At 45.5% G+C, this 24,179-nt stretch overlaps 1 protein-coding gene across 1 annotated transcript in view; it reads right to left on the bottom strand.

Annotated features, from left to right (window-relative positions):
- LOC132416835 (NACHT, LRR and PYD domains-containing protein 2) overlaps window positions 1–24,179 on the bottom strand; it is a 1,001,898-nt gene that overhangs the window by 766,131 nt on the left and 211,588 nt on the right.

Raw genomic sequence — 24,179 nt, 5'->3', positions numbered from 1 at the left:
TAAAAGGAGAGACACACAGCTCTGACCCACAGTTACATAACTTAGGGAAAAGGTGGACATAACCATGAGTATACATTCAGGAGAACTGTGACAGAGGCGTCGTTCATATTAGACAAAATCATAGAACAAATCTCACCAAAAATGAATGGACTGTTATACATATGCAACCCAATTTTATATGACAGAAAAATACACAAAGGTAAACGGCTACAATAATACAGATCAATTTTCAAGCCTGATGGTCAGTAAGAGAAAAACTATAAGAGTGTACTTCATTACATCAAATTCAAAAGCAGACAATGTGGACCCAACTAAACAAAATAAGAATTTAAAGAGGAAGAATAACAATTGATACCAGAGAAATACAAAAAGTCATGAGAATACTATAAACAATTCTTTGCTAACAAACTGGACAACCTAGAAGAAATGGACACGTTGTAGGAACATACAGCCCACCAAAACTGAATCGAGGAGAAATAGTTAACTTTGAATAGACTGATCACTACGACTGAAATAGAATCTGGCATTGACATATACACACTACCAAATGTAAAACAGATAGCTAGTGGGAAGCAGCCGCATAGCACAGGGAGATCAGCTCGGTGCTCTGTGACCACCTAGAGGGCTGGGATAGGGAGGGTGGGAGGGAGACGCAAGAGGGAGGAGATATGGGAACATATGTATATGCATAGCTGATTCACTTTGTTATACAGCAGAAACTAACACACCACCGTAAAGCAATTATACTCCAATAAAGATGTTAAAACAAAAAAAAAAACCTCCCTGCAAACAAACATACAGGACTGCATGACCTCATGAGAGAATTCTGCCAAACATAAAAAGAAGATCTTACGCTGAGCCTTCTCAAACACTTCCAAAATACTAAAGAGGAGGAAACAGTCCTAAAGGCATTGTCTGAAGCCACAATCACCCTGATACCCAAAACCAGACAAAGACACTGCCAAAAAGGAAAATTACAGACCAATATTTCTGATGAATATAGGTGCAAAACTGCTTAACAAAATATTAGCAAACCGAATCCAACAACACATAAAAAGAATCACACACCATGATCAAGTTGGATATGTCATGCCAGGGTCACAAGGCTGGTTCAACATACACAGATCAATCAGTGTGATACAACAGATCAACAAAAGAAAAGACAAAACCGATTCCGCACTAGGAACTCCAGTTGGAAGAGCCAGGTGCGAGGCCTCTGCACGTGGCCCCCTGGGAGCAAGTGAAACCAGACTAAACACAAAGGAAAAAACAAAAAGCCATCGCAGAGCTGTGACTATTTTCAAGGCTACTGTTTTCCTCTGTGAAACACACTGCCTTTGGGGCAAAACAAGGAAGAAGCTGGTGATTCTCAGGTGCAGCACAGAAGGACAGCCACTGCAGGCCAGCCTCCCCAACTCTGAAGGCACTCCAGCCGTGTGGCTGACAGGGCCTTGGTTCTCCAGCCGGGTGTCAGGCCTGAGCCTCTAAGGTGGGAGAGCTGAGTTCAGAGACCACCAGAGACCTCCTGGCCCCATGAAATATCGATCGGTGAGAGCTCTCCAAGAGATCTCCGTCTCAACGCTAAGACACAGCTCCACTCAACGACCAGCAAGCTACAGTGCTGGACACCCCATGCCAAACAACTAGCAAGACAGGAACACAACCTCACCCATTAGCAGAGAGGCTGCCTAACATCATACTAAGCTCACAGACACCCCAAAACACACCACCAGACATGGTCCTGCCCACCAGGAAGACAAGATCCAGCCCCATCCACCACAACACAGGCACCAGTCCCCTCTACCAGGAAGCCTACACAACCCACTTACCAACCTTACCCACTGGGGGCAGACACCAAAAACAATGGGAACTACGAACCTTCAGCCTGCAAAAAGGAGACCCCCAACACAGTAAGTTAAGCAAAATGAGAACACAGAGAAATACACAGCAGATGAAAGAGCAAGGTAAAAACCCACCAGACCAAACACATGAAGAGGAAATAGGCAGTCTACCTGAAAAAGAATTCAGAGTAATGATAATCAAGATGATCCCAAATCTTGGAAATAGAATGGAGAAAATACAAGAAACGTTTAACAAGGATCCAGAAGAACTAAAAAGCAAACAAACAATGATAAACAACACAATAAATGAAATTTAAAATTCTCTAGAAGGAATCAATAGCAGAATAACTGAGGCAGAAGAATGGATAACTGACCTGGAAAATAAAATAGTGGAAATAACTACTGCAGAGCAGAATAAAGAAAAAAGAATGAAAAGAATTGAGGACAGTCTCAGAGACCTCTGGGACAACATTAAACGTACCAACATTCAAATTATAGGAATCCCAGAAGAAGAAGCGAAAAAGAAAGGGACTGAGAAAATATGTGAAGAGATTATAGTTGAAAACTTCCCTAATATGGGAAAGGAAATAGTCAATCAAGTCCACGAAGCACAGAGAGTCCCATACAGGATAAATCCAAGGAGAATCATGCCAAGACACGTATTATTCAAACTATCAAAAACTAAATACACAGAAAAATACTAAAAGCAGCAATGGAAAAGCAACAAATAACATACAAGGGAATCCCCATAAGGTTAACAGCTTAACATTTTCAGCAGAAACGCTGCAGGCCAGAAGGGAGTGGCAGGACATATTTAAAGTGATGAAAGGGAAAAACTTACAACCAAGATTACTCTACCCAGCAAGCATCTCATTCAGATTCCACAGAGAAATTAAAACCTTTACAGACAAGCAAAAGGTAAGAGAATTCAGCACCACCAAACCAGCTTCACAACACATGCTAAAGGAACATCTCTAGGCAGGAAACACAAGAGAAGGAAACGACCTATAATAACAAACCCAAAACAATTAAGAAAATGATAATAGGAACATACATATCGAATATTACCTTAAATGTAAATGGATTAAATGCTCCAACCAAAAGACACAGACTGGCTGAATGGATACAAAAACAAGACCCATATATGCTATCTACAAGAGACCCACTTCAGACCTAGGGACACAAACAGATGAAAGTGACGGGATGGAAAAAGATATTCCATGCAAATGGAAATCAAAAGAAAGCTGGAGTAGCAATTCTCATATCAGACAAAACAGACTGTAAAACAAAGACTACTACAAGAGACAAAGAAGGACACTACATAATGATCAACGGATCAATCCAAGAAGAAGATATAACAATTATAAATACTTATGCACCCAACACAGGAGCACCTCAATACATAAGGCAAATATTAACAGCCATAAAAGGGGAAAGCGACAATAACACAATAATAGCAGGGGACTTTAACACCCCACTTTCGCCAACGGACAGATCAACCAAAATGAAAATAAATAAGGAAACACAAGCTTTAAATGATACAGTAAACAAGATGGACTTAATTGATATTTATAAGACATTCCATCCAAAAACAACAGAATACACTTTCTTCTCAAGTGCTCATGGAACATTATCCAGGATACGTCATATCTTGGGTCACAAATCAAGCCTTGGTAAATTTAAGAAAATTGAAATTGTATCAGGTATCTTTTCCGACCACAACACTATGAGACTAGATATCAATTACAGGAAAAAAACTGTAAAAAATACAAACACATGGAGGCTAAACAATATGCTACTAAATAACCAAGAGATCACTGAGGAAATCAAAAAACACCTAGAGACAAATGACAATGAAAACACGATGGCCCAAAACCTATGGGATGCGGCAAAAGCAGTTCTAAGAGGGAAGTTTATAGCAGTAAAATCCTACCTCAAGAAACAAGAAAAATCTCAAATAAACAACCTATCCTTACACCTAAAGCAATTAGAGAATGAAGAACAAAAACAACCCAAAGTTAGCAGAAGGAAAAAAATCATAAAGATCAGATCAGAAATAAATGAAAAAGGAATGAAGGAATAATAGCAAAGATCAATAAAACTAAAAGCTAGTTCTTTGAGAAGATAAACAAAATTGATAAACCATTAGCCAGACTCATCAAGAAACAAAGGAAGAAGACTCAAATCAATAGAAGTAGAAATGAAAAGGAGAACTGACACAGCAGAAATACAAAGGATCATGAGAGATTACTACAAGCAACTCCATGCCAATAAAATGGACAACCTGGAAGAAATGGACAATTTCTTATAAAAGCACAACCTTCCGAGACTGAACCAGGAAGAGACAGAAAATATAAACAGATCAATCACAGGCACTGAAATTGTAACTGTGATTTAAAATCTTCCAATAAACAAAAGCCCAGGACCAGATGGCTTCACAGGCAAATTCTATCAAACATTTAGAGAAGACTCAACACCTATCCTTCTCAAACTCTTCCAAAATATAGCAGAGGAAAGAACAATCCCAAAATCATTCTATGAGGCCACCATCACCCTGATGTCACAAAAAAAGCAAACTACAGACCAGTATCATTGATGAACATAGATGCAAAAATTCTCAACAAAGTACTAGCAAACAGAATCCAACGGCATATTTAACGGATCATTCACCACGATCAAGTGGGGTTTATCCCAAGAATGCAAGGATTCTTCAATATACGCAAATCAATCAGTGGGATATACGATATTAACAAATTGAAGGATAAAAACCATATGATAATCTCAATAAATTCAGAAAAAGCTTTTGACAAAATTCAACACCCAGTTATGATAAAACCTCTCCAGAAAGTAGCCGTAGAGGGAACTTACCTCAACATAAGAAAGGCCATATATGACAAACCCACAGCCAACATCATTCTCAATGATGAAAAACTGAAATCATTTCCACTAACATCAGGAACGAGACAAGGCTGCCCACTCTCACCACTATTATTCAACATAGTTTTGCAAGTTTTAGCCACAGCAATCAGAGAAGAAAAAGAAATAAAACAAATCCAAATCGGAAAACAAGTAAAGCTGTCACTGTTTGCAGATGACATGATAATATACATAGAGAATCCTAAAGATGCTACTGGAAAACTACTAGAGCTAATCAATGAATTTGGTAAAGTAGCAGGATACAAAATTAATGCACAGAAATCTCTTGCATTCCTATACACTCATGATGAAACATCTGAAAGAGAAATTAAGGAAACATTCCCATTTACCATTACAACAAAAAGAATAAAATACCTGAGAGTGAACCTACCTAAGGAGACAAAAGACCTGTATGCAGACAACTATAAGACACTGATGAAATAGATTAAAGATGATACAAACAGATGGAGAGACATACCATATTCTTGGATTGGAAGAATCAACATTGTTAATGACTATACCACCCAAAGCAATCAACAGATTCAATGCAATCCCTATCAAACTACCAATGGCATTTTCCACAGAACTAGAACAAAAAATTTCACAATTTGTATGGAAAACAAAAGACACCGAAGAGCCAAAGCAGTCTTGAGAAAGAAAAACGGAGCTGGAGGAATCAGACTCCTTGACTTCAGACGATACTACAAAGCTACAGTAATCAAGACAGTATGGTACTGGCACAAAAACAGAAATATAGATCAATGGAACAGGATAGAAAGCCCAGAGATAAACCCACACACATATGGTCACCTTATCTTTGATAAAGGAGGCAAGAATATACAATGGAGAAAAGACAGCCTCTTCAATAAGTGGTGCTGGGAAAACTGGACAGCTACATGTAAATGAATGAAATTAGAACATTTCCTAACACCATACACAAAAATAAACTCAAAATGGATTAGAGACCTAAATGTAAGGCCAGACACTATAAAACTCTTAGAGGAAAACACAGGCAGAACACTCTGACATAAATCACAGCAAGATCCTTTTTGACCCACCTCCTAGAGAAATGGAAATAAAAACAAAAATTAACAAATGGGACCTAGTGAAACTTAAAAGCTTTTGCACAGCAAAGGAAACCATAAACAAGATGAAAAGACAACCCTCAGAATGGGAGAAAATATTTGCAAGTGAAGCAACTGACAAAGGATTAATCTCCAAAATATATAAGCAGCTCATGCAGCTCAATATCAAAAAAACGAACACTCCAATCCAAAAAAGGGCAGAAGACCTAAATAGACATTTCTCCAAAGAAGACATACAGGTTGCCAACAAACACAGGAAAGGATGCTCAACATCACTAATCATCAAAGGAATGTAAATCAAAACTACAATGAGGTATCACCTCACACCAGTCACAATGGCCATCATCAAAAAACCTACAAACAATAAATGCTGGAGAGGGTGTGGAGAAAAGGGAACCCTCTCGCACTGTTGGTGGGAATGTAAATTGACACAGCCACTATGGAGAACAGTATGGAGGTTCCTTAAAAAACTAAAAGTAGAACTACCATATGTCCCAACTATCCCACTACTGGGCATATACCCTGAGAAAACCATAATTCAAAAAGAGTCATGTACCACAATGTTCACTGCAGCACTACTTACAATAGCCAGGACTTGGAAGCAACCTAAGTGTCCATCGACAAATGAGTGGATAAAGAAGATGTGGCACATATATACAATGGAATATTACTCAGCCATAAAAAGAAACGAAATTGAGTTATTTGTAGTGAGGTAGATGGACCTAGAGTCTGTCATACAGAGTGAAGTAAGTCAGAAAGACAAAAACAAATACCATATGCTAACACATATATATGGAATCTAAAAAAAAAAAAGGTTCTGAAGAACCTAGGGGCAGGACAGGAATAAAGACGCAGACGTAGAGAATGGACTTGAGGACACGGGGAGGGGGTAGGGTAAGCTGAGACTAAGCGAGAGGGTGGCATTTACATATATTCACTACCAAATGTAAAATAGATGGCTAGTGGGAAGCAGCCTCATAGCACAGGGAGATCAGTTCATGCTTTGTGACCACATAGAGGGCCGAGATAGGGAGGGTGGGAGGGAGACGATATGGGGATATACGTATACACATAGCTGATTCACTTTGTTATACAGCAGCAACTAACACAACAGTGTAAAGCAATTATACTCCAGTAAAGATGTTTAAAAAAAAAAACAAACACAAAACCACATGATCATCTCAATAGATGCAGAAAAAACATTTCATAAAATCCAACACCCATTCATGATAAACACTCACCAAAGTGAGTACAAAGGCGACATATCTCAACATAATAAAAGCTATTTATGATAAACCCACAGCCAACATAATACTCAATGGTGAAAAGCTGAAAGCCTTCCAGCTGAATTGTGGAACAAGACAAGGATGCCCACTCTCACCACTTCTGTCCAACATAGTTTTGCAAGTCCTAGCCACAGCAATCAGACAAGGAAAAAGAAAAAGGTATTCAAATTGGAAGCAAAGAGGTAAAAGTGTCATTGCATGCAGATGGCATGATACTCCATATAGAAAACCCTAAAGACTCCACACAACAACTATTAGAACTGATAAGTTAATTCAGCAAGGTAGCAGGATACAAGACTAACACAGAGACATCTGTTGCTTTTCATTCCACTAACAGTGAAATATCAGAAAAAATGTAAAATATCAATCTCTTAAAATTGCATCAAAAATAAAATACCTAGGAGTAAACCTGATGAAGGAGATGAAAGACATATACTTTGAGAACTATAAAACATTGATAAAGGAAACTGAAGATAATTCAAAGAAATGCAAAGATATCCCATGCACTCAGATTGGAATAACTGATACAGGTAAAATGGCCATACTACCCAAAGCAATCTACAGATTTCACACAATACCTATCAAATTACCCATGACATTTTTCACAGAACTAGAACAAATAATCCTAAAATTTATATGGAACCACAAAAGACCCAGAATTGCAAAAACAATCCTGAGGAAAAAGAACAAACCTGGGGGCATAACCCTCCCAGACTTCAGACAATACTACAAAGCTACAGTAAACAAAAGAGAATGATATTGGCACAAAAGCAGACCCAAGGATCAATGGAACAGATGTGAGAGCCCAGAAGTAAACCCATACACCTATGGTCAATTTTAGTATTCGACAAAGGAGGCAAGAATATACAATGGAGAAAAGACAGTCTCTGCAACAAGTGGTGCTAGGCAAACCGGACAGCTGCGTGTAAAAGAATGAAATTAGAACATTCTCTAACACCATATACAAAAAAAAATTCAAAATCAATTAAAGGCCTAAATGTAAGACCAGATACTATAAAACTCCTAGGGAAAAACATAGGCACAATACTCTTTGACATAAATCACAGCAATATTTTTTTTGGATCCGTCTCTTTAGAGTAATGGAAATAAAAAATATATATAAACAAATGGGGTCTAATTAAACTTAAATGCTTTTGCCCAGCAAAGGAGACTGTAAACGAAATGAAAACACAGCCTACTCACTGAGAGAAGTATCTGCAAACGATGGGACCAACAAGGAATTACTTTCCAAAATATACAAACAGCTCACGGAGGTGAATATCAAAAAACAAACTACCAAGTATAAAATGGACAGAAGACCTAAACAGACATTTCTCCAGAAGACATACAGATGGCCAACAGGTACATGAAAAGACGGTCTACATCACTAATTAATAGAGGAATGCAAACCAAAACCACAGTGAGGTTATCACCTCTACCGGTCAGAACGGCCATCATCAAAAAGTCTACCAATAATAAATGCTGGAGAATGTGTGGCGAAAAGGGAACCCTCCTACACTGTTGGTGGGAACATAAATTGGTGCAGCCACTATGGAGAACAGTATGGAGGTCTTTTAAAAAACTAAAAATAGGGCTTCCCTGGTGGTGCAGTGGTTCAGAATCTGCCTGCCAATGCAGGGGACACGGGTTTGAGCCCTGGTCCGGGAAGATCCCACAGGCCGCGAAGCAACTAAGCCCATGAGCCACAACTACTGAACCTGCGCTCTAGAGCCCGCGAGCCACAACTACTGAAGCCCGCGCGCCTAGAGCCCGAGCTGCGCAACAAGAGAAGCCACTGCAACGAGAAGCCCGCGCACCGCAATGAAGAGTAGCCCCGCTCGCCGCACTAGAGAAAGTCCGCAGGGAACAACGAAGACCCAACGCAGCCATAAATAAATAAATAAATTTATTAAAAAAAAAAAAAAAAGAGTTACTGTCTGGGGGACAAGAGGTGGGGAGGAGCAGAAACGACTCAGAGGTCTGGATGGAGAGGAATGACCAGAAGGTGCTGCTGTGGATAGAAACAAGGAAGTCAGAGAGGAAGGGTCTGTGAGAAACAAAACCGCGTTCCCAGTGCAGGAGGCAGGTGGTGGTTCCTCTGTGTGTCAGTTGACAGCATTAGAAATATCCCCCCGAGCCTCCTTCTCCCCTGGGGTCATCCGTTCTGTGACAGCCCCACCGGCTCCGCTAGACAAGCAAGGCAGACAGTGGAGGAGCCCTCAGTGCTTCACCCGCTTCCACCTCACATTCAATGAACCCATCCAACAGCCCTGGCCCGAAGCCCCGCGAATCCATGACCCTGGTCCAGCACCACAGTCAAGCTCGGCAGCAGACTCAGGACTGGTCGCTGCAACCCAGCACCTCCTTCCTGGCTCTTCCACCCCAGGGCCTCACTCCCAGCTGAGGAATTTGATTCTCATGGCCCCAACCTGATCTACTGCAGGACCCTCCCCTAAAAATAATTCTTCCAGGGTCTCCACCTGCCTTCAAGTAAATTCCAAGTATCTCCACATGACATTCTCTGAGGCTGACGATCAGAAGGGGCTGACCTCTCAGGACCAGGGAAGCTAACTCCTACCTCAAAGCAAGCTCCTCCCAGTTACCCACCTCCCCTCCCCAGACGCACACCTGAGTTCTCACCACACTTGTGTCTTCTCAAGGGGTCATCTTTGAGCCGATTATGAAAACCACAGACCCCTTTCCAAACCACCTAGAAGTCTTCCTGATTCATCCCACTCAACTGCGAATGTATTTTGTTGTAGGATTTCTGGAAGCGTTACAGAAGAAAACTTCATCAACCACTCAGATACTGACCCACTCATCACCTAGTGGTCAGATGGTGCCGGAGCTCTATCACTGTTTATTACCACCACAGTCCTCCCACAGTCCAATCCCTGCGGAGCGGCGACCATCTCAGCACAGCTGTGTGTTCATACCTTCCTTTCCGGAAAATTACCCTCTTGTCTCAAGGATAAAATCCAGGCACACTTGCAGGGTGCACTAGACCCTGTAGGACCAGGGCCCAGCATCCCCTGAACTCCAGTGCTCAGAACAGCTCCTCCTCTTCCCGGCCCAGGGTGCCGGGCCCTCACCACTCCTGTGCTAACCTCTATCAGCTTGGGTCTCTCCTTCTCCAGAAGGTCCCCGCACTTCCATCACAAGGTTGCTGGGCTTCCACCTGTCACTGTGCCTCACTGTTTTTCTCCTTCTGTACAACTGAACAAAACTAGACCCAAATTATTTATTGTCTAAATAGGTATTGTCTGGTGTCATCATCCGAGCTCCCTGAGTCCAGGGAAAGAATCGGTCACCGTCACCAATGAATCTCATGTCTGGATATTGTAACTGCTCAATAAACGTTGAAGGAAGGAACAAATTTCGCATTTTCAGCATCTCGGGAAAGGGAAGGGGCTTCTCCAAGGTCACACAGGTTCTATGAAAACCAAAATCAGAACTGGAACCAAGCAGTGCGCTGGGCGGTGCCACGCATGTGTCTCTTGCTTCCACAGTGTTTGGACTGAACAGACCCAAGGGCGCCCCTTCCTCCAGACTCGGACCACCCTCCAACCTTTTTTCCAGTCACAACCTTGGAATCACCCACTCAGCTCTCCTCGCCCTCCGGGACCAGCCAACACCATTTTCTGAGCTTAGCTCCTTACTGCCGACCAAGCATGAGCTCCCAGATTCGTCACAATTACTCCGCCAGGTGGAGGCCGCAGTCACCCGCCTGGTAACGTGCGTCTGCCGCTCTCCCACACCTACCTGTCTCTGCGCTTTTCTTCCCACACGACGCAGCAGCTCGCGAGGGCGTGAGACATCGTTTCTCAAACGGGCCGAGGAGGAGCCGGAGGGCCCGAGCTCACTGGAAAAGGCAAAAGCAGCGCTGTGGCCGCGCCCTCTTCCAGGACGTGCCGAAGCCGTCCCAGGAGCGTGGGGAAAGCCCAGGACGCCGTGGAAGCCGCCCGGCTGACGGAGAAGAACCTGCGCCAGGCCCTGTGGGTCCGCAGGCCCTGGGCTCTGCCCGCGCAGACTCCACCTCTGGACTTCCTGGAGCCACTTCCTGGATGAGCAGGTGAAGCTCATCAAGAAGATGGGCGACCGCCTGACCAACCTCCGCAGGCTGCTCGGCCCCCAGGCTGGGCTGGGCGAGTGTCTCTTCCAAAGGCTCAGCCTCAGGCACCACTAGGAGCCCCTGGAGCCCAGCGGCCTGTGAGGAGCCCCTCCGGGCTCAGGGCTTCTGCCTGCAGCCTGTCCCTGCAGCCACTGGGCAGCTTGTCAACCGCCCTGGAGCCCTCTCCGCGCCCTGGGCGGAGCCAAAACTGGGCTGCTCCTAGGCCCTGCCCTGCATCCTCAACTTCCTGTCCCGGGACGAGTGTCACTCTCTGGCTTTGGGTTTGGCCCGAGGAGAGGCAGAGTGCGTGGGGTCTGGTGAGACCCACATGTGGTCTGGAAGGTCCCAGAGCCTGCTGTCTCCTGGGCCCCATCCTGCAGGCAGAGCAGCGTGAGGCCCTGGGGGGCTATTCCTCTTTCTGAGCGGCTGCTATGAAGGAACCCGACGTGTCACACAGAGCCTGCACCTTGTCACCCCCCGTGCATCTGTCTGTCCTGCTGGCTCTGTGGACTTTGTGAGACACCAGCACGGCTGGGGACCATGGGAGGCACAGCCACGACCCCGACCCTCACTGCCCTTCTCTGCCTCGGTGAGCTTTGGGGAAGGGAGCGGGGAGGGGGCCCCTCTCCTCCCAGGTCTGAAGCTGAGAGACCCCACGTCTCAGGAGATCAGTGGGGGCAGAAACTGTGGGGGAGGAAGGATGTGCTCAGCCCCAGATCTGACCCCAGAACTCAGGGCACAGACCAGGCCTGGAGCATCTATGATGTGTGCTGGGGGATGGGCGCTCACAGGGAACTCTCTCCCAGGGCTGAGTCAGGGCCCGTGGATCCAGGTCCAGGTAAGTGAGGCCCCCCAGACCTCCTGCTTCAACCCAACAACCCCCTGGTCATCTGGGGGGAACTCAGCAGGTCTGAAATGATGCTGACCTGCCTGGGAGGGGCCTGGGAAATGACAGCTGGGGAAACTGACGGGAGAAGGGCACCCCTAACTCTTCAGGGGTCCTTTCCAGGGGTCCTCCCCAAACCCTCCATCTGGGCTGACCCAGGTGTCGGTCACCAAGGGAAGCCCTGTGACCATCTTGTCTCCGGGATCTCTGAGGGCTGATGTCTACCGTCTGTATAGAGAGAGGCCCTCTGGACTCTGGGAGGCTAAGGCCCCACAGGACTCCAGTAACAAGGCCAGTTTCCCCTTTGAATCCTCGAGCTCAAGCACTGCAGGGCAGTACCAGTGTGTCTATCACTGCAGGAAAGACAGGTCAGAGTGGAGTGACCCCCTGCCCCTGGTGGGGACAGGTAGGAGGGAGGACCCGGGTCCCCTCCCACTGCGGCAGCGTCCTTACAGGCAGAGGGAGCAGAGTGTGGGCTCAGGGGGACGGACGTCTCCCCTCACAGCCCACACCTGCGGTGAGCGGGCTGAAGGCCCCCCTTTAACCCAGCCCCCTACCCTCCCTCTCAGCAGCCGCGCCCTGTGGCGGCCTCAGGAGGGGGCGTGTCCCTGGCAGCTCACAGTTTGCAGCGGGCACTCTGCACCTGCTGAAGGAGGGCGGCGCAGACCCGCCCGACGCTGGACATCGAGGACCCATGGGACGGGACAGGCCGTGTGCCCTGTGGGCCCCCTAAACTCCTCCCGTGGGGGAACCCGCGGATGCTATGATTCTCCCAGCTCCCTGCACATGTGTGGTCACACCCCAGTCACCCTCTGCATCGCCAGGTCACAGGTGAGGGCCCCCAGCCCCATCGTTTCCTGGACCCCTGACCTGAGCCTTGTGCCCAGTGAGCCCTGGGGTGATGGGGGGTCAGGGGCAGTGGCCTCCCGGGGCAGAACCACTGGCGGGAGGCCTGGGAGGGACCAGGAGAGCTCTCACTGCAGCCCCAGTGAGCAGTGTGGGGTGTGCGTCCCCCTCGGTGCCACTGTCCCTTCTCTGCAGGGGTGTACAAGGAGCCCTCCGTCTCAGCCTAGCCGGGCTCTCTCGTGCTCCGTGGAGACAGGCTGATCGCCGGTGAGCAGCCCCTGTCCTGCCCCACGTCCTGACTGTGCTGTCACGGTGCTGGGCCCAGAGCCACCCCTGGTGGTGATGGGGTCCTGGGAGGGGTCCTAGAGCAGACACTGAGACAGGGCAATGGTCCAGGGAGAGTGAGTGAGAAAAATGGAGCGGGTGCCAGGAGATAAGAGAGACCCACACAGAGGGGCTGAGAGCAGCTGAGAGGGGGTCACAGACAGGGTCCCTGGAGAGAGGATGGTGGTCCCTCAGCTCAGGGTCAACGGTGTGTTGGGGGTGGCTCTGTACACATCACGACCTTCCTCGCCCCCAGAAATGTACAGGAAACCCTCCCTCTCAGCCCAGCTGGGGGCCTCAGAACCCTGCAGAGAGAACGTGACCCTGTAGTGTGGCTCTGAGGTCTGGTCCGATCCCCTCCATCTGTCCAAGGAGGGGTCACTCACTCCTCTAATGCACCTTCGTCTGCAGGACACGGCTCCACCCTTTCAGAAAACTTCACCTTGAGTCCTGTGACCTCAGCCCACAGTGGGACCTACACGTGCTACAGCTCACTCAGCACCTCCCCCTCCCCGAGGTCACAGCCCAGCGACCCCTGGAGCTCCTGCTCTCAGGCGAGGAGCCCCCTCCCCATATCCATCAAGGAGCCAGGCCCTCGGCTCACAGCCCTGTCCCAGGGCAGCTCTGAGCTGGAGGAGAAGAAGGGGGACGCAGGGACGTCAGCCACAGGTGGCCCCACCCCACGGAGGGAGGGACAATACAGGGGGAGTCCCTCTCCCTCTACTCCACTCACCCCACCCCAGGGTCCAGGCAGTGCTAGGTGTGTGCAGAAGGGAGACAGAAGAGCGGAAGCTCTGAACTTTGAGGGAAGACGTGGAGCTAAGAACAACATGAAGATCCAGACACGCGCCACATCCTCCTTCTGTCCTTGTTCCAGGCAGCACTGGGGGCCTGCAGACTCTCACCCACATGCACGAACGCCATGTCTGCTGAGTAACAGAGTCCTTCCTCTTAGCCTAGAAGAGACACAGTCTCCCCAGTCCTGGGCTGAACTTCTGTTAACCCTTCCCCACTAAACCTTTACAGAAGGGTCGCTTCCCACTGGACCTGGGGCTGGGAGTGGAGATGAAGGAAGGAGGGGGCTTCATGTCTCAAGTATAACTGAGGTCACTGGTGCCTATTGGGTGGTCATAGTGAGAAGAAATGCATGAAGGGGAAGATGCCCAGCTGAGAGAGGGAGAGAAGAGCAGGTGCCCTGCTCAGCTCTGTCTGGGTGCTGATTCCTAGGAGCACTTAGAGTCATCACGGCACCTATGGAATCAGCCCCACCATATGAAGGGCAGAGTGAAGGTGGCCTCTCATTTTCGGGTCAGGGAGGTGGTGGGATTCACTGGAGAGCTACATGTAAGTCATCAAATTAGAACGCTCCCTCACACCATATACAAAAATAAACTCAAAATGGTTTAAAGACCTAAATATAAGACATGACACTATAGGACTTCCCTGGTGGCGCAGTGGTTAAGAACCCACCTGCCAATGCAGGAGACACGGGTTCGAGCCCTGGTCTGGGAAGATCCCACATGCCGTGGAGCAACTAAGCCCGTGCACCACAACTACTGAGCCCGTGCTCTAGAGCCCGTGAGCCACAACTACAGGGCCCGTGTGCCACAACTACTGAAGCCCACGCGCCTAAAGCCCGTGCTCTGCAACAAGAGAAGCCACTGCAATGAGAAGCCCACACGCCACAGTGAAGAGCAGACCCCGCTCGCTGCAACTAGAGAAAGTCCTTGCACAGCAACGAAGACTCAACACAGCCAAAAATAAATAAATTAAATAAATAAATTTTTTAAAAAAGACATGACACTATAAAACTCCTAGAAGAGAACATAGGCAGAACACTCTTTGATATAAATTGTACCAATATTTTCATAGCCTTATTTATTTTTTTGGCCATCCCGCGCCTCTTGCAGGATATTACTTCCCCGACCAGGGCTTGAACCTGGGCCACGGCAGTGAAAGTGCTGAGTGCTAACCACTGGACCACTAGAACTCCCAACTGTACTAATATTTTCTTAAATCAGTCTCCCAAGGCAAAAGAAATAACAGCAAAAATAAACAAATGGGGCATAATCAAACTTAAAAGCTTTTGCCCAGCAAAGGAAACCATCAAAAAAATGAAGACACAACATACGCAATGGGGGAAAATATTTGTAAACAATGTGACCAAAATATACAAACTGCTCATATGACTCAAACTCAAAGAAATAGACAACCCAATCAAAAAACGGGCAGAAGAACTAAATAGACATTTTCCCAAAGACATACAGACAGCCAACAGGCACATGAAAAGATGCTCAACAATGTTAATTACTAGAGAAATGTAAAGTGAAACTACAATGAGGTATCACCACGGTACAGTCACCAGGGCTAACGTCAAAAACTGCAAATAATAAATGCTGGAGAGGGTACGGAGAAAAGGGAACCCTCCTACACACTTGGTGGGAGTGTACATTGGTGCAGCCACTGTGAAAAACAGTAAGGAGGATGCTCAAAAACCTCAAAGTAGAGCTACCACATGATCCAGCCGCCTGGGCATATGTCTGGAGAAAACCATAATGTGAAAAGATACGTGTACCTCAGTGTTCATAGCAGCACTATTTACAAGACAAGCCACATAGCCAAGACATGGAAACAGCCACAGTGCCCATCAACAGGTGATGGATTAAGAAGATATGGGATATATATGGTATATATATACACATACGTATATATACGTAATGGAATATTATTCAGCCATAAAATATGAAAATTGCCATTTGCAGCAGCATGGATGGAACTAGACAATAGTATGTGTAGTTAAACAAGTGAGAGAAAGACACATACCATATGATATCACTTATATGTGAAAAATAATACAAAGAAATCTGTACACAAAATAGAAACAGACTCACAGACATAGCAAACAAAATTATGGTTACCAAAAGGAAGAGATGGGGGCAGGATAGAAATTAAAAGTATGGGATTAACAGATGCAAACTACTATATGTATAATAGATAAGCAACAAGGATTTACTGTATAGCACAGAAAATTATACCCAATATCTTGTAATAACCTATAAAGGAATATAATCTGCAAATCACACACACACATCCACACACACACAAAAGAATCACTATGCTGTACACCTGAAACTAACAATATTGTAAATCAACTATACTTCAATTTTAAAAAGAAGTATAATTGATATGACAAGAGATGACAGAAAATGCAAAAAAAGAACTACAGGCACCACAAATAGTCAAAGAATCTTGAAAAAGAACAAGCTGGAGGAATCACTGCCAGATTTCAAAATATACTACAAAGATATAGTATTAAAACAGTATGCTGGGCTTCCCCGGTGGCGCAGTGGTTGGGAGTCCGCCTGCCGATGCAGGGGACACGGGTTCGTGCCCCGGTCCGGGAAGATCCCACGTGCCGTGGAGTGGCTGGGCCCGTGAGCCATGGTCGCTGAGCCTGTGCGTCCGGAGCCTGTGCTCCGCAACGGGAGAGGCCACAACAGTGAGAGGCCCGCGTACCACAAAAAGAAAACAACAACAGTATGGTAATAGAAAGCAACAAACGGATATATAGACCAACGGAACAGAATGAAAATCCTAGAAATAAACCGACCCGTGTGTAGTCAACTAATATTTGACAAGAGAGTCAAGAGTACACAATGGGTAAAGGATAGTCTCTTCAATAAATGGTGTTGGTCATATATACAATGGAATATTACTCAGCCATAAAAAGAAACGAAATTGAGTTATTTGAAGTGAGGTGGATGGACCTAGAGTCTGTCATACAAAGTGATGTAAGTCAGAAAGAGAAAAACAAATACCGTATGCTAACACATATATATGGAATCTAAAAAAAATAAAATCGTTCTGAAGAACCTAAGGTCGCAGACGTAGAGAATGGACTTGAGCACATGGGGAGGGGGAAGGGTAAGCTGAGATGAAGTGAGAGAGTGGCATGGACATATATACACTACCAAATGTAAAACACATAGCTAGTGGGAAGCAGCTGCATAGCACAGGGAGGTCAGCTCAGTGCTTTGTGACCACCTAGAGGGGTGGGAAAGGGAGGGTGGGAGGGAGACGCAAGAGGGAGGAGATACGGGGACATATGTATATGTATAGCTGGTTCACTTTGTTATAAAGCAGAAACTAACACACCATTGTAAAGCAATTATACTCCAATAAAGATGTTAAAAATAAATAAATGGTGTTGGAAAAACGGTGTATTGACGTGCAAAGCACGTCATTAGACCTTTCCTTATCTTGCCACTACATTTTGCATTAGAACATTTACGATTTACCCTCTTAACAACTTTCAAGTATATACGACATTACTGCTAATTATAATCACAATGCCGTGCATTAGATCCCCAGAACTTATTCATCCTCTACCTAGAAGCCTGAAGAACTGTAGTGTGTTAATTTTGCCTGCTGTATTATATACTGGAAACATCCTTGTAGTATTTTATCGTCTATATGTGCAAGCTCTTCTAGGTTTTATATGGCAAAAATCTCCTGGGTAGCATAAACATATTTGAAAATCTAAGGGATAATGATGCACTTCTTATTTAATGGACTGTCTTATTTTGTATAACCAGAAACAATGTGGAGTAATTCCTTTTGTCCCAGACCTTCACTAACACGGGTTATTGTCAGATTTTAAAAACAGTTTGCTAGTCTCACATTCAAGATATTGAATTCTTAGATTAAAATTTCCCCAAAGAAATCTCCAGGCCTAAATGGTTTTACTTGCAAATTCTAGAAAACATGTAAAAACAATAATATTAATTCTACTCAACCTCTTCTAGAAACTAGATGAGGAGGAAATGTTGTATTAATTTATGAGGCCAGACCAACTCTCATAGTAAAAGTAAAGAAAACGAAAACAAAACAAAACAAAAATTTGCAGGCCAGTCTCCCTCATGAGCATAAACATAAACGTCTTCAACAAAATATTAGCAAATCAAATCTAACAACATACTTTTAAAATACTACACCACATCCAAGTGGGGCTTATCCCAGGAATGCAACATTGGCTTGATATTCAAAAATCAAGAAACCAGGGCTTCCCTGGTGGCGCAGCGGTTGAGAGTCCGCCTGCCGATGCAGGGGACACGGGTTCATGCCCCGGTCCGGGAAGATCCCACATGCCATGGAGCAGCTGGGCACGTGAGCCATGGTCGCTGAGCCTGCGAGTCCGGAGCCTGTGCTCCGCAACGGGAAAGGCCACAACAGGGAGAGGCCCGCCTACCACAAAAAAAAAAAAACAACAAACAACTGGACAGAAGACCTAAATAGACACTTCTCCAAAGAAGACATACACATAGCCAAGAGGCATGTGAAAAGATGTTCAACATCACCAATTATTAGAGAAATACAAGTCAAAACCACAGTGAGGTATCACCTCACACTGGTCAGAATGGCCATCATCAAAAATCTACAAATAATAACTGCTGGAGAGGGTGTGGAGAAAAAGCAACCTTACTACACTGTTGCGGGGAATGTAAATTGTTGCAGCCACTATGGAGAACAGTGTGAAGGTCACTTAAAATCTAAAAACAGAGTTACCTTATGATCCTGCAACCTCACTCTTGGGCAGATATCTGGAAAAAACTCTCATTCAAAAACATGCATGCACCCCAATGTACCTAGCAGCACTATTTGCAACAGGCAAGACGTGGAAGCAACCTTAATGTCCATCGACAGATGGATAAAGAAGATGTGATATATGTATAATAGAATATTACTCGGCCATAAAAAAGAATGAAATAATGCCATTTGAAGCACCATGAATGGACTTAGAGATTATCATGTTAAGTGAAGTATGTCAGAAAGAGAAAGACACATATCATGTGATTTCACTTATATGTGGAATCTTAAAACATGGTACAAATAAACTTATTTATAAAACAGAAATACATTCACAGACAGACAAAACAACCTTATGGTTACCAAAGGGGATAAAGGGGGAAGGGATCAATTAGGAATTTGGGATTTGCAGATACACACTACTTTACATAAAATAGATAAACAACAAGGACCTACTGTATAGCACAGGGAACTATGCTCAATATCTCATAAAAATCTTTAACGGAAAGAATCTGAAAAAGAATATGTATATATAAATGAATGACTTTGCTATACACTTGGAAGTAACGCAACATTGTAAATTAACTATACTTCTATTTAAAAAAAAAAAGAAGTAATTTTGCCCCCACTGAGGGTGAGGGAGAACCTAGTCCCCTTAAGTGGAGGATGCCCTGGTGTCTAGGTCTGTGGTCTCTTCAAGTGCTGACTAATGGCATTCTCATTTCTCTCATTAGAGACTGTGACAGATATCTGTTTAGTCTTCTCATTTTATTTCCTGAGTAGATTAGCTATTGTTTCTATTTTCCCATTTCTGGTCTCACTAGGATGCATTCTAGAAAAATTAATCAACGCTTTAGGCAAGATGGCAGAACAGCAAGTCCCAGCTCTCATCCCCGCACATCAACAGTGACTAAAGTACGGTATTTGGGGAAAATAAATTTTATGCGAACTGCAGGATCCAGTTAGCAAGGTGCGACACCGCGAATGAGCACAGAACCAAGAAAAACCACTTTGAAAGGATAAGAGGAGCAGTTCCCTCCCCCGTCCCCCCTCCCCCAAGCTGGCACCCTCAGCGCTGAGAGCCTCCTCCGTTCGGCCCAGGCCAGAGGGAGTCAAGCTGCACCCACATCCCCAGGCTCCGGGCACTGCCTCACAGACCTCCTGGCCTCTCATCTCACTCAGAGCCCGAGGCCACAGGCCCATGTGGGGGCAGCAGAAGAGGAAGAGAGGGACAGGCGCTGTAGTAGCCGGCAGAGCCTGGCAGGATGGAGAGGAGGACCGATCCTGAGACTTCTCCCTCAGGAGGAGGAAAATGGAGCCAGCCCCCAGCCCCCGCCATCCCCCGCACTCCTCCAGGGGAAGCGGGGACACGGTGAAGGCACACAACTAGGAATCCTTCCCCAGGAGGGAGGGATGTGGAGCTGCACGTCCACAGAACACGTTTGAGAGGCTCCAGAATCTCTGACTGGGCTGGTCTGCAAACTCCGACCATAAAGACTGGAAGAGGTGGCTGTTTCTTCCAACACACAGACACCAAAGCAAAGCTATAAGACGCACGAAGAACCAGGGAATGTGACACTGCCGCAGGCAAGACATAAACCGTAACAGATGCAGGTCTATCAGACGCCTAACTGTTCAAACTAACTGTCTTAAAGAAGCTCCGTGAGCTATCTTCCACAAGGGTGCCAAGAACACACAATTGGGAAAGGATAGTACTTTCAATAAATGATGCTGGGAAAACTAGACACCCACATGCAGAAGAATGAAACTGGACCCTCGGCTCACACCATATATAAAATCAAGTCAAAATGGACCAGAGACTTAACCATAAGGACTGAAACCATAAAACTACAAGAAGAAAGCATAGGGGAAGAGCTTCTTGATGTGAGTTTGGACAATGGTTTTTTGGATATGACACCAAAAGCACAGGCAACAAAGACAAAAATAGACAAGGGGATTGCATCATATTAACAGCTTCTACACAGCAAAGGAAACAGACAACTGAGTGAAACGGCAACATATAGTATGGGAGAAGATATTTGCAAACCATGTATCTGATAAGCAGCTACTTGTCAGAATATACAAGGAGCTCACACAACGCAACGCAAAGTAGTAACAACCCAATTTAAAAAACAGGTAAAGGACCTGAATAGGCATTTCTCAAAAGAAACATTCCAATGGCCAAACAGTACATGAAGAGGTGCTCAACATCACTACCCTCAGGGAAATACAGATCAAAACCACAATGAGATATCACCTCACACCTGTTAGAATGGCTGTTATGAAACAGACAAAAGATAAGAAGTGTTGGGCTTCCCTGGTGGCACAGTGGTTAAGAATCCACCTGCCATCGCAAGGGACATGGGTTCGAGCCCTGGTCGGGAAAGATCCCACGTGCCACGGAGCAACTAAGCCCACAAGCTGCAACTACTGAGCCCATGCACTCTGGAGCCTGCGCACGCAACGAAAGATCCCGCCTGCCACGGCGAAGATCCTGCGTGCCACAACTAAGACCCAACACAGCCAAGTAAATAAATAAATAAATAAATGCTTTTTAAAAAAATAAAAACATTAAGTTGTACATCTTAAATATACACAATTTTTGTTACTTGTATCTCAATAAAGCTGAAAATGTTTTCTTTCATTTAATTACACCAAGCACATTGGTAGTTATTCCATCTCTAATTTTAGGCTGTTACTCCCATGTTAACATATGTATTTACATTTTTATTTCTAAACAGCTATGCATTCTGCTCCTCCATGAGAGAAGACAATGTTCTCATTATACTTCACCTGAAATCTGGGTACTCTATATACGTGCATGTGCGTGTGCACATCTGTGTGCCTGTGTGCACACGTGTGGGTGCATCTGTGGGTGCGTGTACTAGTTGTGTTAGTTAATTTTTCAGTGCTTTTCATACCATTTTTTTCTCATATGACATCTCACTTTCTCCATTACATCTCTTAGTATTCCTTTCACTGAGTGTGAAAATATCTAAGAACTTGCGTCTCTGGAAATGCCTTCTTTCACTCTCATTCTCTCTTTATCAAGTTACTTGAAAACATTTCTTATTTCAAACTAAGTGTGTGACTCAACTACTGGGAGAGGAACATACAGGTGATGGGAAAGGGCTCCATCCCCACCAGAACCCTCCTTCTCTCTCAGGAAGACGCAGCCTGACGTGGTGGGCTGAGCGGAACGGACACAGCTCCCGCAGGTCACATGTGGTGGCTGGAACCTCCTCGCAGTTAGGGATTCACCCTCTGATGAGCCTTTCACTTCTGTCCCTTAAAAATAATCTGGCTCAGTGTAAAATTCTTCCCAATTAATTCCCTGAAGGTATTTCTCCAGTATCTTCTGGCATCGCCTTTGGGTACGGGGTAGTCTGGTCCCAATGAGCTTGTCATTCTCTTAATGGTCATTTGCATTTTCTACAGGAAGTAGTTTCAGGACATTTGTAGGGCCTCAGGACAGTCGTCCTTGATTTTTTTCAGTTGAAATGTTCACAAAATAGAATTAACCGTTTCGAAGCGTACAATTCACTCTGAGATACTTTTTTTTTTTAATTTAACCTTCATTTTCTTAATTTACCATGAAGGGTCAAGATACAGATGTCACTTTTAAATACAGGCGTCCTAGCACTTAGTTGCCCTGTCCTCATCTCTGAAAAATGTTCAATTCTTCATTTCTTTGGCCGTTGTTATACGTCACGACCTTTCCTTCTGACACTTACAATAGATATGACGTGGGCCCTCCTCATTCTATTCCCCAAGTATCTTGAATTTCCATTTCTGGTCTCTCTAAGCTTCATTGTGGAACATTTCCTCGATATTGTTTTCAATTCCATAACTGGTCCCTCAGCTGTCTTGTCCTTGATGGGGTGACGTTTTTTAATGTGTTCATCCTACTGGATTTGTCCTCTCTACCTTTTCTAACTCTTAATAACTGCCCTTTCTTCTATAAAATAATCCATATGGTTGCCTCCCTTTATTTTTCAGATACTTAAACACGCTTAATTTAAATCGACTGTCATATTTCCCTACTGATTCTTTTTTTGCATATTTTTATTTCAGCAAAGCCACTAATTGTGTTGTGATACAATCAAGATATTCACATCAAGTATGATCTACATTTTTTTCACCTCTTTATTGGTTTCCTACTGATTCTGTTTCCTTGCCTAGGACACCCCCATTCGTCAGCAGACGGCTGTCCGTAGCACTGTCATCATTACTAGGGTCACTGTGATGTCCATTCCTGTTAAAGGCTCTGCCCTCACACCCCTGGTCTCTCCTAGAAGGCTTCTCCCGGGGCTGTCCTGGGAGTCAGGCTGACCAGGGGCGACTGCTGCAGCTGCTCTACCCCGTGCTGCCCACCGTCTCAGACTTAGCATCTGCTCACAGCTGTGGCCTCAGGGATGTTGCAATGGGACCCTCACACTCTCACGAGGGTGGATGCCCAGGGCTGACAATCGTGGACTGAGTCTGTTTCATGCCACACAAGGGAGGTGGCTCAATGCTGACCACGGGCTTGGGGCAGTGAGCAGAGCTATCCCAGTGCCCGTCCAGAAAGGCGGGGAAGTGGGGCCGCAGCTTCAACCTCCACCTGGAGCCCTGACCCCTCCCTGCCTGTGAGGACCTGGGTCCCTCTCTCTGTCCACACAGGTGGGAACCTCCTCCCTATGACCCCCTTGATGATCCCGGTCAGCGGGGGCCACTCAGCCTAGTTCCCTCTTCTTTGGTCTGGTTCCCTCTCCATTTGGGGAACTTTCTTTCTCTTTTTCTGCATGTGTCTGTGGGTACGTGTTTCAGAAATATTCAAAATAGCATTTCTCAGTGTTAGGAGCAGAGGAGGGCTCTTAGGTGGGCACCACAATCACCCACTTTGCCGGGGAGTCTGAGCCCAGGATCCTCTCATGTCCCACCCACTGCTGTTGTCACCTGCTCTGGAAATTAACAGTGGTGATCCTGCAATGAACCTGACACCATTGAGCTCACAGCCACGCTGAGGAGTGGGGCTCGCGACAACATGCAGAGGAGGAAACTCAGGCTCTGAAAGGGCACTGCCCTCACGGTTACAAGAGCAGTGGGGACAGATTTAAATAGAGACGTTTTCCTTCAAAGGGAGACCTCTAACTCAAATCAAGGGCCCCTCAGCTTCCAGGCAGGACGACAGGATGGGGAGGAGAGCCCTGTCCCAGGATCAAGGGCCACCGAGCAGGCAGGAACGACTCAGGGGCTTGTTCCCAGGGAGGTGGGGTGGACGCTGTTTTAAGAAAAAGGGAGAAGTCCCTGAAGGGG

Source organism: Delphinus delphis, chromosome 20 (genome assembly GCF_949987515.2).
Source record: "Delphinus delphis chromosome 20, mDelDel1.2, whole genome shotgun sequence".
Taxonomy (NCBI): Eukaryota; Metazoa; Chordata; class Mammalia; order Artiodactyla; family Delphinidae; genus Delphinus; species Delphinus delphis.
The sequence above is the reverse complement of the archived record's forward strand: the minus strand, read 5'-3'. Positions and strand labels throughout refer to the sequence as shown.